The sequence below is a fragment of the Carlito syrichta genome, unplaced genomic scaffold (genome assembly GCF_000164805.1).
Source record: "Carlito syrichta isolate Samal-C Ts95f unplaced genomic scaffold, Tarsius_syrichta-2.0.1 Scaffold315363, whole genome shotgun sequence".
NCBI classification, from domain to species: Eukaryota; Metazoa; Chordata; class Mammalia; order Primates; family Tarsiidae; genus Carlito; species Carlito syrichta.
This window is the reverse complement of record NW_007259459.1, coordinates 2,835-8,201: the sequence shown is the minus strand read 5'-3', so window position 1 is coordinate 8,201 and position 5,367 is coordinate 2,835. Positions and strand designations below refer to the sequence as shown.

At 39.1% G+C, this 5,367-nt stretch overlaps 1 pseudogene; it reads left to right on the top strand.

The window, feature by feature from the left end:
• Positions 1 to 2,957, top strand: part of LOC103275221 — a 32,684-nt pseudogene extending 29,727 nt beyond the window's left edge.
• Positions 2,958 to 5,367: the final 2,410 nt, after the last annotated feature.

The window sequence follows — 5,367 nt, the reverse complement described above, 5'->3', positions numbered from 1 at the left end:
GGTAATTCCGGATACTCGGAAGGCTGAGGTGGAAGGATCGCCGGAGCCCAGCAGGCCGAGGCTGCGGTGGCCGGGAGCGGCCCCTGCACTCCAGTCTGGGCGACAGAGTGAGACTCCAACTCAAAAAAAAAAAAAAAAAAAGAAAAACAGACTAAGTTACTGGAAATCTAGGGCCACTAAAAGTCCCAGAAAGAGATCCTGAACAAATCCCTGAAGGATATGTAGACAGTTGCTTGTCAGATGCAGCTATGCTAGCCTGAGACCTCAGTAATAGTGATCTGGATGAGTAGCAAGATCTCTGCTCCCACAGAGAAGAGCGCCAGGGTGAAGACACTGGGGACTTGGGCTACTTGGACTTTGTAGCTCTAATATCTGTTCTATTCAGCTGAGTGAGATGTGTGTTGGGGTACAGTGATGAGTAGGACACAGTCCTCAGAGTCAAGCAGTGGAGAAAGGCACTAATACAAGGAGTTATAATCCAGCAGGATCAGATCACACTTAGAATATTGACATTTCAATGAAGTTATTTTTGGCATGCTTTGGCTATCAGACTCCACCCTCCTCTAGAAATTGTCTTCTTTTGGAATCTAGGACACCACTTTCCTTGTTCTCTCACTGCCTTTTTTGTGCATCTTCTCAGTCTACTGTGTTGGCTGCTTTATCCCCCCTCCAGAGCTTGACTTTTGATTCTCTCCTCTTTTTAAATTGGAAAAAATGTTTATTTAGAAAGTAAATTAGAGATGAAGAGAGAGAGAAGAGATTCACCTCCCCAAGGTATGGGAAGGGCCAAAGTCAAGAAACATGTCAACAATAGCTCAAAGAGCCACACCAGAATGTAACAAAGCAAGGGCCCAGGCTCACCCTTCTTATTTTGCATACTCTTCCTGGGTGATTCGAGTGTGTGTGTGGTAGGCTTTAACACTAACACATGTGCAATGATGCCCGAATATTGAATATTATGTGTCTTCACTGGACTACACCATAAGGTAACTGAAATATAACATGTTCAAAATGGAATTTGTCTTTTTCCTCAGCTCCACTTCTTCTGCTTTATTTACTATTATGGCAAATACCACCTAGTCTAGTCACCCAAGGTACAGCAGGTAGAAAAGTTGAAGGTTTCATTCTTTTTTATAAGCTTTTTGACTCAGGGCAGATTTGCTTCTCAGGAGAAGAAAAACAGATGTACTCTACAGAGGAAAAATTCAGAGTCCTGGATACTAATAAGTATGTTTGATGATACAGGACTTAAAAGAAGTTTATCGATGCCATCAAGACAAAGACCTCTTCATCAAAAACCTAGAGTTCAGAAGGAGAAACAAAAAGCCAGTTTCAGTATTCTCCCTCAGGTGCCCATGAACAAATCACCCAACTTCTGCTCTGTGTATCTCAATTTAAGTATTTGAAAAGTAGGTATATCAGCCTTATCCCTTCACAGGTCTCACTGGTGAAGTAAGTGAAGTGGTATGACAGTCACATCGGAGAACACTTAAGAGATTACAAATAAGATAGGATGGGTACAACAATATGATTCTAGCAAAAATCAAGCACTCAGATGTTGAATATCAGATCTCTAAAGGGAGAGTTTATGCCTGAGCTCTTCTTCTAACTCTGAGATACTCAAAATGCTCATAAGATAGGAAACCTACCAGTTTCTTTAAGAGGACTTTCTACTCCCTTTTTACTCTTATTTATTTTACTGCTGTGACTGATAGTTACCACATGGTTGCAGCCTTAGGCAATTACTAAACCTGACAAAAGGCTTTGAGGAGGATGACTAAGGCTTAGAATGATCCTGTTGCCCAAGGAATGGAATTATCCCATCTATGAGCAAATGACTGGAAAGCAAGAAACAGATCAGCTCCCATAATCCCTTGTAGTAGGGTACAGGAAAGGAAATATGTATTGGATGGGACTCCAGAGGTAACTATGATTGAGTTCTAGTATATCCATCCAAATCGGAATTTACTCATACCCTAAAAAACCCTTATGGAGGAGAGAATGCCCACTGGTCCAGAGATACTCATTGGCCTGAAATTAATAAAGTTATTGCTGATGTTTACTTATAATATTAATCACAGCAGTAGCACTAGGTATCTCAGATTCATCCTGGAACATTATGCACTCAGAGGCAAATCAGAAGTGATATGGAAGCCCTGGACCAGGTAAAATGCCTTTGTTTAGAAACTTAGCATGCATATAAGCTCATTTGTGGTCCTTCCGGTCTTCAAAACAGAAATCAGTAACTGTTGTGGCATTTTACCAGAGGTGTGGTATTCTTTCTAGAACTGCATATTATCTCCGAGTCAAACTGAAGCCTCCTGAATCCCAACAGCTCTGGGTAAGGAGGTTTTGCAGGAGAAAGAAGCCCAAATCTTCCCCAAGTCTGCCTACAACATTTCCCTGATGCTTTGTGGGGCAAGTGGAATGCAAGGGTGGAAGAGAGAGATTTTGCCGGTTCCAGTTAGTCACTAGTTGTGAGCTCTTACTTGTAACAGAATGTATTCAGCATCCTGGGGAAATATAAAAGGAACAGGACCAAGTAGGCAAAATAATTATATGCAAAATCTTTTAAGAAAATAGAAATATTTACTAGGTAACAGAATATCAGGAATATATACAAAAGAATTATAAAGATATGCTGAACCTATCACTAAACTCTGTAGATATGAAATGTACATTTCTTGATTTAAGTGCAGAGGGATTACAAAAGTATAAGAAGGTGGATATATGAAGGTAGAGAAGACCTAAGTGTCACCCAGTACATTGAAAGGTATCCCTTAAGTATGGGTCTTTTCTGAATTACTTTTGACGCCTTTTCATTCCTCTGAACAGAGTCAGCTGACACAGGCCTGGATCTGCTTCCCTTGCTGCTAATGGAACAGTGAAAATGGCTATGTACTGACAACATGCAGAAATTTTTTCATCTTATCTTTGGGATCTTAGTTCAAAGGTAAGAGTATTGAGTTCTCCTTCACATTAGAATCTCAAATTGCACAGAAGTTGAATGTGATGCTGAATTCTGCTGTAGAGATGGTAAGTATAGAGTCCAGAGAGCTTGTGGCCACGAGAGAAGATAGATTCTCTCTTACAGAGGGTAAACAGATGAAGACTGCTTTGAAAGTTTGAGAAAGCTTTTACTAATTGCCTTGTTGTCTAAAGTTTGAAGGAGTCTGATTCTGTAAGACTTCTTGCATAATGCTCTAAGTTGCATATGCTGCCTGTGGTCCTAACGAACTTTAGCTTAACTCTTCCTACTGCCAGTTCTCCATACAGTTATATTCCCAAGCCCCACAACTTTCACTTTGTTATGGTGGACATTTCTCTTAGCTAATATTATGCTGTCACTGTGATGACAAGCAATGGAAGAGTAAGGAAAACACAGATAAAAGCACTTAAAGAGTGTTTTCTCTGAGAAGGTCATAAATATTCACAACCAAAGAAGTATTTACTGACACAGAATGGTAAAATATAGAGGGAAATTTAGATTTGTAAATTGGCTTTTATAATCTAGACCTTGTAATCTCAAACCATTTGGTCTCTTGAAAAATTTGTACACAAGTGGAATCTTTAGCTGCTAACTTTTTAACCATGAAACTGATCGTAAGCTTTGCTAACCTGAGGAAGTCCAGAAACACTGTCTCTGTGCCAGACAGACACATGTAGTACTTGGGCGTTGGCCGCTCTTGTTTTGAGTTCTCTCCCCTGAGATGTCCTGGTAGATCTCAAAGTAAGAAGCAGCCAAATACTGACCTCTTCTGTAAGAATGTAGCTCATGCTGACAGGTGACTCAAAAAATATCTCCTTGAAAAAAAGAGTTTTCATATCTATTCTCAAACAAATAGAAAATCCATTAAAAATAATCAATTAAAGCTTCTTTTTCAATACTCAAAGTTACATAGGATTAAAGAGGTTTAATAAACCTTATATATAAAAGGATTACGTGAAAGAAGAGGATGCATGTCTGTATTTGCTGAGTGCCTGCTTATCTATGCCAGCCCCTGACCTTTGTTTACACGTATTTTCTTATAGTGGCCAAGTGAGGTAGGTAGTCCCATTTTCTAGAATAAGAAAATAGAGTTTGACAAGACGAATTAACATGCCCAAGGTCATAGTCAGTGCACACCTGGAATTTTAAACCAGATTTGTACAACCCCAAAGCCAATGTGCTCTTTCCTATGCACTGTAGCCTCAAGACTGGCCTCCAAGTAAAACCCACATATAAAATGCTGAATGGTCTCCTTGCCTTTAGGCATTAACTCTTATTCATACTCCAAACTGAGCTCTGCCACAGAAGAAACCAGAATACCTGGAGTAAACCCAAGCAGACATAGGGAGAATGTGCAACCTCCACACAGTCGGTGGCCCAGCTGGGAATTTATTTTTTTTCTTCTCATCAACATGATAGCAAAAGGAAAACAAAATGATGTTATTAGAGGACCTGATGTATAATGCTTTCAGTTTTTTCAGGCATTGATATGCATGCTATCAAAATCTGAAGCACTGACTCGGCTGAAATTTCTCAAATGCACAGAAGCAAACACCAGTGTCAACACTGTTTTCATTTCAGATGTTTACCTGGGCTCAAAATCTGGGCAGTGCTCAATATTGAGCACTTCTTACAATTATAGGACTTATTTCCATTCAGATCATGTCTTAGTTAATCCCTTTGTGGTATTTGGAGATGTAGGTTTATTTTTTAAATTTCTTAAAAATTCCTTAACTCTTCTTTGTTTTACAAGAATTAAGCATCTCAGGTTTTGCTTTGATCGTGGGAAGTAAGTTGCATAGTCGAAGGTGGGATTGTGCTTGTTCAACAACAAATATCTATGATGACCATTTTCCAAATTATTTATGCAATAGGTCTTTATTGCATATTTACTACAGTTAAATGTTTTGGGGCCAGAGATGAATTATGCAAGTTGGAAACTAGAAAGAATAGCATCTTTTAAAGGAGTACATTTATATCACAAAACAAATCTTGGGGTTTATATAATTTGGAATAGTGTATATCTGTTTTCCATAGAAATGATAAAGCCTAAAGTTGACACTTGGGCATGGGACTCACATTCATTTTGTTCTTCCTCCTTACCTTTCTTATCCTCAACTGGACCCCATTCACTCTCACCTCCCATGCAGACTAGCAGTGTATAACAAAGATCCCAAATATCACCACAGGCTCAGAACCTGAGGAAACCGAGTCATACTCTGAAATAAATTTATTTGGAAATAAAGAGTATAAAGTCTCTAGTTTCTTCTGTGCAATGCCACCAAATATTTCTTGTTTAGAATGCTAGCTAGCAAGTGTGAAAGAGACTAAGGAATTTTGTGAGTGCAAAAATATTTGTGGCTTACTTAGAGAACTGT